Genomic DNA, 10,695 nt, shown 5'->3' with positions numbered 1-10,695 from the left:
AATACGCGTAGCTGAGTGGAAGCCATTTTCCTCAACCAACTTTTCCTTCTGCAGTCATATAGACATACAGGAGCAACATCCTCCTCCAAAGATCAATCTTCACTTTTGTACTATCATTTGTTTTAAATGTTCTACATTATATGGACGCTCAGTGTTGATCCAAGCAGCCTCAACGCTGCCCAACACCCTCTCTCTCAGAGCTGTGTTCTGACCGGTACCTTGAGCCCCAACCAGACATCCTCTTCAGAAGGTAAGCGCCTCCCAGCCATATATCACATCCCTTTTTTGCTCTGATTATTCCTCCGCTTGACAGATGCCCTTATCAGAGGCAGTGCGTGGTGAATGGGGAATCCAATAAGAGTTTGTGAGGAAGTGGGCCTGGGCGACACCACACCACACATCAGAGGTCCAGCAGCAGCTCCTGTGGCTCGTGGCGAATAAGGTCACAGCCAAAGAGCAAATCCAATATCCAGACTGGCAGGTAGGAGCATGGACTGAATGCATTAGAGCACAAAGATAAATCTCAGCCTGGATGCTGTTTTCCAGGCTGGTTGGAGGTGGTACAGGGACAGTCAGATGGGCAGGTTGAGGCAGGGCAACAGGGAAGGACAGTCTAGGCTGAATGGTGTGGGAGATTTAACAAGCATTCCAACCTAAGATGTGTGTGTGAACTGGTGTATTTGTGATACAGTGATCTTGGTTAAACTACCTTTTTGTAACGCACATCCAAAAGTAGACATTTGACAAAACAGTATCATTGCCTTGCAAAGGTATTAGATTTTTTCACATTTTGTTGTGTTGCAAAGTGGGATTAAAATGGATTAAATTGTCATTTTTTTTTGTCAACAATCTACACAAAATATTCTGTAATGTCAAAGTGGAAGAACATTTATTTTTTTATACAAAACATTATAACTAAAGTATAGTTGTTGCGTACGTTTTCAGCCCATTTGTTTAGGAAAGCCTTAGTTAAATCACATAAAAAAGTTACATGGACTCACTCTGTGTGAAATAATAGGGGTTGACGTGATTTTTGAATGACTAACCTTTCCTCTGTCCCCCATACTGTACATACAATATCTGTAAGGTCCCTCAGTCAAGTATTGAATTTCAAGCACATATTCAACTCCAAAGACCAGGGAGCTTTTCAAATTTTTATAAAAAACAAATTAGACATTGAATGTCTCTTTAAGCATGGTCAAGTTAATAATTATGCTCTGGATGATGTATTAAACCACCCAGACACCTCAAAGAACCAGTCATCCTTCTGAACTGAGCTGCAGGATGTTGCTCAGGGATGTTACCATGAGGTCATTGGTGATTTTAAAACAGCTATTTTAAAACAGAGTTCAGTGGCTGTAATGGTAGAGAACTGAGGATGGATCAACAACATGGTAGTGACTCCACAATAATGGCCTAAATGACAGAATAAAAAGAAAAACACAAATATACAATATATTCCAAAATGTGCATCTTGTATGAAACAAGGCACAAAAGTAATACTGCAACAAAAAAAACATAGCAAAGAAATACACTTTTTGGCCTTAATGCAAAGCCCTATGTTTGGGGCAAATCCAACACAACACATCACTAAGTAATTGCCTCCTTATTTTCAAGTATGGTACTGGGGAGTTTTTAAGGATAAAAATAAGTGGGATAGGGCTAAGCACAGGCAAAATCCTAGAGCAAAACCCGCTTCAGGAATTCACTTTTCAGCGGGCAATAACCTACAACATAAGGCCAAATCTACACTGGAGTTGCTTGCCACTTAGAAGGCCAAGTTACAGTTTTGACTTGAAATACTGCTTGAAATACTATTGCAAGACTTGAAAATTGTTGTCAAGCTATGATCCCCAACATCTCGACAGAGCTTGAAGTATTTTAAATAGAATAATAGGCAAATATTGTACAATCCAGGTGTACAAAACTCTTAGACTTACCCAGAAATACTCACAGTTGTTATTTCTGCCAAAGGTGTTTCTAACATGTATGGACTCAGGGAGCTGAATACTTATGTAAGGACTATATTTAATTTATAACGTTTGTATTCATCTTACATTTTTTATAAATTTTTTCAATCTTTCACTTTGACATTAGAGGTTATGTAGATTGTTGACAAAAAATGACTATTAAATCCATTTTAATCCCACTTTGTTGCACAATAAAATACTGTATGAAGAAATCGAAATCGTCTGAAAACTTTTGCCAGGCACTGTACATGTAATACTTTCACTTGTTTTAACTGCACCTGTATGTGAACAAGCAGAAGAGAACTAGTGGGGTTGTGTCGGTTGGTCAAATGAATAACTTCCCACCGTGGTGGTTTTCATTTGAGTGTTTTTTTAATAGGGTGTAATAAGATTATGTAAATCCCTTCATTTCACAGTGGGAGGAGTCTGGGTCTCATCCATGTAAAGGGTCTTTGACAGCGTCTCTGTACTAAACACTGGAGACACTCAGCCAAGAGGATTCTCCACAGCAGCCCCTCGAGACAGCACTGACATGAGCTCCTCTCTCTCAGGGTGGTGTGTGTGTGTGTGTGTGTGTGTGTGTGTGTGTGTGTGTGTGTGTGTGTGTGTGTGTGTGTGTGTGTGTGTGTGTGTGTGTGTGTGTGTGTGTGTGTGTGTGCGTACGTGCGTGTGTGTGTTCACGTGCACATGTGATAGACAGTTGGCCTAAGGTTAGCACAAGCCTCCAGACTCTTTATTCCAGTCTCTTCCTCCATTCTTTAATTAATGATAGAACTTGATCTCTAAGCCCCTGCTCATTTTTCATTTTAATAACTTAATTTGTCCCTAATAAACCAAATTCCATGTTGACCCTATGTAATGGAAAGCTAGAAAGTAAACTACGGACTTGGCGGGTAAGATGCCCAAGATTTGGGTTTGTTTACTTAATTACATACAGTATTGTGTGTATTCAAGTTATCAATAAATGCTAAAGAGATTGCTCACACTTTTATTCCCTCCACTCCCATGGTCTTGCACTCAGCAATGTTACAGTAATGTCATATTTACAATTTTTCTATTTTGGCTATATCAACTGACCATGTTTATTTTCTGTGCATCTTGCATGCGCTTGACACTAGCATATCACTAATGAGATCTACATCTGTGATGAAGCTGGTATGCTACTGTATATTGTTCACAATGAGCAACTACATCAACACCGGACAAGTCTGACTGCAGCCTGTCTCTCTGTACACTTCTCCTAATAACCATCCCAGTGAGCAAACAGAACAGAGACTTCAGACTGGGAATAAATAAGGAGGTCTTGGATTTGCTGGGTGGGGATAGCTGTAATTTCCCCTGGATGGGTCACTCCATTACAATTACCCTGTAATATTTATCTAGACAAACTAAAGGCTGTGTGCGTGAGCAGCCGGCCGCAGGGAGGAAATCACTATGCAATAAGAGCCCTCTCTTTAGGACCCTGTCTTTATCATGGAGGAGCTCTTATGAGATGTGGCAGATTAGAGGAGGGCAACAGAAGGCCAGGAGAGAGCCATGGAGATTATTACCGTCATTGCAATGATCATCACTAATTGTCATTCAACGACACGCACGTTTGCACCTGTGGTAAATGTAAATGTAAACTAACCATGTGTGTGTGGGCTGTGAGTGTGTATGTGTGTGTGTTTGTGTGTGTGCATGAGAGAAAGTGAGTGGAAGAGAAAAGAGTTTTCATCCTTTTATGTGTGTGCATGCATGTGTGCGAGAGTGATTGGATGCATTTAGAATGAAGAAATAGATAAAGATAGAATTAAATAAATAAGATGCAATCACATGCATTGCTCTTGGTGCCTGGCAACCAGATCTCTTGGTTGTCATGGCAACAGTTTCTACCGAATGTGAGGTGATTGGCAACCATGCCAACGAGGAGGGAATAACATTTGACCCCTCCTGCTGACGAGGAGAGGTGGGGGGCAGAGGGGAGCTGAGAGAGAGAGAGGGGGGATGGAAAAGAGTAGGCCAAATAATATAGATATTCATCCTCTGAAACCTCTTCTATCACACTCCTCCTTCTCAACCTCTCCCCTCTAGCACCAGCACACTACACTACCACAGATACTAACACACACTCATGCTGCTCGCCTGCACACACACACATTCACACAAGCCCAAACTTACACTCTCTCACTCACTCTATCACACCCCCACCTACAGACACACAAACACGTACAGTATCTACTCAACACAATCTCTCACACATGCAAACTCAGCAGACCTGTATTCATCAGCAAGGCATTGTTTTGCTCCTGAAGCTATGCGAAACAGAAGGCAGTGTGAAATCATTATGTGAGCTGCTCTGCCAAGAGGAGGGCCTCTCTCTTCCCTCTCCATCTCTCTATCTCTATCCTTGTTCTTCACTCTATATCTCTCTTTCTCTTTATCTCTCCTCTCTTTCCTCTGTCTTCATGGCTAAACTAATAAGTGAGTGATTTAATGGTCTGCTAATTGCTGTGTAATCTCCGTTAATTAGCGTTGAGATTTTTCAGTGGCTGAGTGCAGTGAGAGACAGATCTAGAGTTACTGACAGTTGTACCCACAGACAGACACACACACAGAAATACAGACTCAGAGAGGGAGAGGAGAGAGAGAGAGCAGGGGGAGACAGACCATGGGACAGATGAGTGAGTAATTTGATAATATATACAAATACAGTGCCTTGCGAAAGTATTCGGCCCCCTTGAACTTTGCGACCTTTTGCCACATTTTAGGCTTCAAACATAAAGATATAAAACTGTATTTTTTTGTGAAAAATCAACAACAAGTGGGACACAATCATGAAGTGGAAAGACATTTATTGGATATTTCAAACTTTTTTAGCAAAATTATTCAGCCCCCTTAAGTTAATACTTTGTAGCGCCACCTTTTGCTGCGATTACAGCTGTAAGTCGCTTGGGGTATGTCTCTATCAGTTTTGCACATCGAGAGACTGAATTTTTTCCCATTCCTCCTTGCAAAACAGCTCGAGCTCAGTGAGGTTGGATGGAGAGCATTTGTGAACAGCAGTTTTCAGTTCTTTCCACAGATTCTCGATTGGATTCAGGTCTGGACTTTGACTTGGCCATTCTAACACCTGGATATGTTTATTTTTTAACCATTCCATTGTAGATTTTGCTTTATGTTTTGGGTCATTGTCTTGTTGGAAGACAAATCTCCGTCCCAGTCTCAGGTCTTTTGCAGACTCCATCAGGTTTTCTTCCAGAATGGTCCTGTATTTGGCTCCATCCATCTTCCCATCAATTTTAACCATCTTCCCTGTCCCTGCTGAAGAAACGCAGGCCCAAACCATGATGCTGCCACCACCATGTTTGACAGTGGGGATGGTATGTTCAGCTGTGTTGCTTTTACGCCAAACATAACGTTTTGCATTGTTGCCAAAAAGTTCAATTTTGGTTTCATCTGACCAGAGCACCTTCTTCCACTTGTTTGGTGTGTCTCCCAGGTGGCTTGTAGCAAACTTTAAACAACACTTTTTATGGACATCTTTAAGAAATGGCTTTCTTCTTGCCACTCTTCCATAAAGGCCAGATTTGTGCAATATACGACTGATTGTTGTCCTATGGACAGAGTCTCCCACCTCAGCTGTAGATCTCTGCAGTTCATCCAGAGTGATCATGGGCCTCTTGGCTGCATCTCTGATCAGTCTTCTCCTTGTATGAGCTGAAAGTTTAGAGGGACGGCCAGGTCTTGGTAGATTTGCAGTGGTCTGATACTCCTTCCATTTCAATATTATCGCTTGCACAGTGCTCCTTGGGATGTTTAAAGCTTGGGAAATCTTTTTGTATCCAAATCCGGCTTTAAACTTCTCCACAACAGTATCTCGGACCTGCCTGGTGTGTTCCTTGTTCTTCATGATGCTCTCTGCGCTTTTAACGGCCCTCTGAGACTATCACAGTGCAGGTGCATTTATACGGAGACTTGATTACACACAGGTGGATTGTATTTATCATCATTAGTCATTTAGGTCAACATTGGATCATTCAGAGATCCTCACTGAACTTCTGGAGAGAGTTTGCTGCACTGAAAGTAAAGGGGCTGAATAATTTTACACGCCCAATTTTTCAGTTTTTGATTTGTTAAAAAAGTTTGAAATATCCAATAAATGTCGTTCCACTTCATGATTGTGTCCCACTTGTTGTTGATTCTTCACAAAAAAATACAGTTTTATATCTTTATGTTTGAATCCTGAAATGTGGCAAAAGGTCGCAAAGTTCAAGGGGGCCGAATACTTTCGCAAGGCACTGTATACAGTATTTGCTTGTTGGTCAGGAACCCTCATGAATATGTTCTTTATTACTGAATGGAGTTTCCTCTTTGTTCACTGGTTATTCAACCAAGATGGGCAGAATATAGCACAGCAGTATGTCAGTCAGGTCAAACCTGCACATTCACCAGATACAGATCAAATGAATTAAAGTGCATAAACAGTACACAATGTCTGTTCACAATTCCCATTTAGACTGTAAACCAAACACTGGCAGTGCTTTTGAACTCTACACCTGACCCACATGCACCACAGTGTCTGGACTGGAGTATCTGCAGGTGTTTTGCACCAGTGTTTAGACTAGTAGATGTAGCTAGAGCCCCAGGGATGTAAAGTAGCCTCTGGGAGTTGGGCTCCAGGTAAGCCAGGTGACAGGTGTGTGGGTGTCTTCAGGATGGAGAGCAGCCATCTCAGGCCAGAAGTGCTGCTCCACAGATGTGTCGGTGAGAGTCATAACAGACCAGAGCCCAGCTGCTTAGAGAACACATTGCGCCTTGTCTAATGGCTGCCCTAAACTGTGCATGGCAGGCCTTGTGTTAGACGGTAAACAGGGTTAAGTTCTGCTTGACATTCATCAGGGCAAATGTATGGGCTGATATGTTGTTTGTGGTCATTGTGTGTGTGTCTGTGTCTATGTGACCTGTGTGCAATATTTGTGCTTCATGCTTTATATGAATGTGTGCTCTGCTTGGTTGTGTGTATGTGCATGTTTCTGTTAGTTGTGTGTGTGTGTAGGTGTTGCATGGAATAGATTGTGCATGGCACAGTACAATTTATGGCACCTTCTACCACCCTCCCTTTCAGACGCCTCCACACACGCCCCCACACACAGAGACCTGGCAAAATCTGTACTGCTACACATCTCATTCCAACTGTTTTACATTAATAGCAGAATATTACATCATGTGGAATAAACTGAATATACACACAGAATGTATTCCTTTGGGATGAGGGTAAAGAGAGCAAAGGAGTTTGGTAAATATGGTTTATAATTTGTTTCTTTGCCATATTCACTTCTTACATCATGAAATATTGGCGCTCATAATGCCGAGTTTCACAACCACAGGAATCACTGACGACAATAAACACCTCAACTCCCTTCAGAGCTGCTGCCTGTATGATAACAATGATGCCATCTTGTGTTCCTCACCGGTACGACAAGGCCTTCACATATTTTGAAAGCTTTGTCTCGTTTTGGCCTTTGACCTTTCTTTTTTAATATAAATTACAATAATAATACGGTAATTTAGCATACAATTAGCATGCATGTTCCTTATATACAGGTTTTGTGGACATTTTACTCACAATCTTGGGCTTGTCAGCACTAAGCCCCAGGTCCAAACAACTGGGCCACTTTACTAAAACTGCTAATCTAATGTCATTATGGATGAAGTCAGCATGTTCCAGGTTAGTTTGTCCTCAGTAAAATTCTAGAATTGTTTTCCATTTTTCTTTTACAAGTGAATTGGTACTTGCAATAAACTAAGGCTACTGATTTGCACCAGAATGAGCTATTTAAACATACAAAAGCTACGAACAGAACTTTTTATATTCAGACAGTAGGCTAACGCAATTGAACATGGAGTTTGGTGTTGCATTGCTCACAAGTGACCCTTCCATTGTCTTTTCTGAACCACACACAAATCAGCTTCTTGACAAAAATGGCCATAAGAGAAAGCAGTGTTTACCCATCATTCTCTTATTTTGGCTTGGTTGTTTTGTAAGTCTGTTTTTTCTCGTTTGTGATATATCGAGACAGTTATTTTAGAGCTATTATTATTCATATGTGTTGTTATCTGAGTTAGTTGGCAATGGGCATGTAATAATGTGTGCATGCGTGTGTTTGAACTCTCCCGCTTCCTTCACACCTGCATAACCTGCATTTCTTGTCACACATCCAGACACAATTGACACAGTTGCCTTCCCACGGATCATGATGCACTAACAAAGCTTTTCAAAATTCCCTCATGTTACCTAATTATGCCCATTAAGTGACCACTGACATTATGTGGTTATTTTCCATCAGCCCTAGACCGACTTATTTTACTCCTTTCCTCCCATCTCCTTTCATTCAGCCACATTGAAATCCCACTAACTTTCTCTCACATAATTGAGTACCGTCTTCTCGCAAGATTGTGTCTATTGCAGAGAGATCTCATGGATCCTCAATTCTGTTCCTACTGGGCAAAATAACCTGTCTCTTAGTCTCTACAGTACATGCGATGCACATTGCACTATAATTGAATGACATGAAGTACTTTAGCTGGGAGGGGCCTTTTCTTTCTCAGCTGCTGACCTCCACCTCTAGATCTTCCTGAAATCCAATCAAGTCTCAAACAGCTGTTTCCTCAGGCCACGGCCAAGGCTATGTATGTATGTGTTTCTGTCATAGATTTGACTCTCATCTCCTTTCTTCTTTTTCCTCAGAGACATGTTCTCCTCAGCCTGCCAATCGACGACCTTCTCCTGGGCTGGATGACAACTATCCAGGACCTCCATCCTCTTTGCCAGTGACATCACACAATCCACTCTCTATTCCCTATGCTTCCCCTGAACTTGACAGTGGTTCACTGTTCCTGTTGACACACACCCAAAGATTCAAATAGTATCTTGAAATCTACTCTGCCCTCCAGCTAGTAGTGCTTAAGATTCATTGCTTATCATTACTGAGGACACCCACAATTGGCACAGCAGTAAGGTGACACATTCACTGGATAATTTTGCTAGCATGAGCCTAGAATAGCTTCCTTAAAATAGCTACTCTCATACACATATCATTATCATGATCTAATGGATTTAATTATTTTAAAGAAATGTATGTTGCAAAAATAAGAGTGACAATGTGTTTAAAGAATGTGTTACTGGCAATTTGTTTGATTTGGTCAGAAATTAAATCTGTTTGACAGCCTTGATTGTGGTAGACACAGCAACCTCCCATCATGCACCAGGAGAAAATTATTAGAATGGTTTTGACTAGATGATATACAGCTATGGATGAAAGTGACTTTTTTGTAGCAGGTTAGTAGAATTTAAGCTGCAGGTTAAGAGAATGAGCTTAGAAGGTTAGGATAATTAGATGGAGGTTATGAAAAGGGTTAGGGTTAGCTAAAATGCTCTCCTAACCTGTTACAAAAAGTAACTTCCGTCCATACCTGTAGCCTATCTAGTCACAACTGATAAGAATTGACTTGTTAATACCACTGCTTAGTGCTGATAGAAACATGGTAAGACAACCAGGCAGCACTTTGGTGTCAATTATCTGCCAGTTATTCTACAGGCTATGTTCACAGAGCAGGCATTCTGCATTTTAAATATAATTATAAAAACACATCCACTGTGGTATGACCAAAGGTCAATGCAGCAATCTGAGCAATTCACATAGTTTAGCAGAAAGCAGATGTTATGGAATAAGCCATGTACTTTACCACTGTACCATACTGGACTGTATACTGTTTTCCTCATTTAGCTAAAAGCAGCCTTTATGGAATAAGTGGCTACATGTTAGAGGCCTGCCATAAGGATTTCCTTTATCTTTCTCTAGGCATACCGATAACAGTGGGCATGGCAAAGCACTGCCCTCACACAGTTTATGTAGGGCAAGTTTTGAATGTTGCCTGCACTCATGACCATGAAACCTCAGGAAGGGAAACAGTATTTCCCTTCAATTTTAAACTGAACGTCAATAAAAACACGTGCTACTCTGTGCAATAGTTCACGAAGTGTTAGATAACAAAAATAGCATTTGTAAAAATTCTATAACTGTTCTTACAATCCTGAAGTAGTTTTCATTTCATATTTCCATTGCATGTGATTGCATTATGTCTCCCAAGGACGTGATTTTTTTGGAAGACTGAGTGGTGTTTAATCTGCTCTGATTAGCAGTTCATGTTTGGTTAATCTTTGAAGCCCTTGATTGTTAACGATAGGATTACTTTCACCTGTGTCATCTGTCTCCATCCACTCTTTCAGCACTTTACTGTCTTTGTCACTGGATCTCTAGCCCATGGCCTTCTATTTACAAGAAGGCTCTAATCTAGTTTATAATCAATGCCAAATACCTAAGTGTTAACATGGGAAGTGCAGGGAACACAGGATGTTATGGCACCTTAATTGGGGAGGGTGAGCTCATGGTAATGGCTGGAGCGGAATAATTGGAATGATATCAAATACATAAATCACATGGTTTCCATGTGTTTGATGCCATTCCATTTGCGCCATTCCTGGCATTATTTGCGCCATTCCTGGCATTATTATGAGCCATCCTCCCCTTAGCAGCCTCCTGTGCTGGGGAAACCAGACAGACAACCTTGACTCAGGAGGATGACTCAGTAGGTGACAGCAGAGAGCCATACAATTACAGAAAGAACCACTCCTTTCAAAATAAATTGGATTCATAATAGCTCTGTCTGTAAAACCCTTTCA

Source organism: Oncorhynchus mykiss, chromosome 13 (genome assembly GCF_013265735.2).
Source record: "Oncorhynchus mykiss isolate Arlee chromosome 13, USDA_OmykA_1.1, whole genome shotgun sequence".
Taxonomy (NCBI): domain Eukaryota; kingdom Metazoa; phylum Chordata; class Actinopteri; order Salmoniformes; family Salmonidae; genus Oncorhynchus; species Oncorhynchus mykiss.
The sequence above is the reverse complement of the archived record's forward strand: the minus strand, read 5'-3'. Positions refer to the sequence as shown.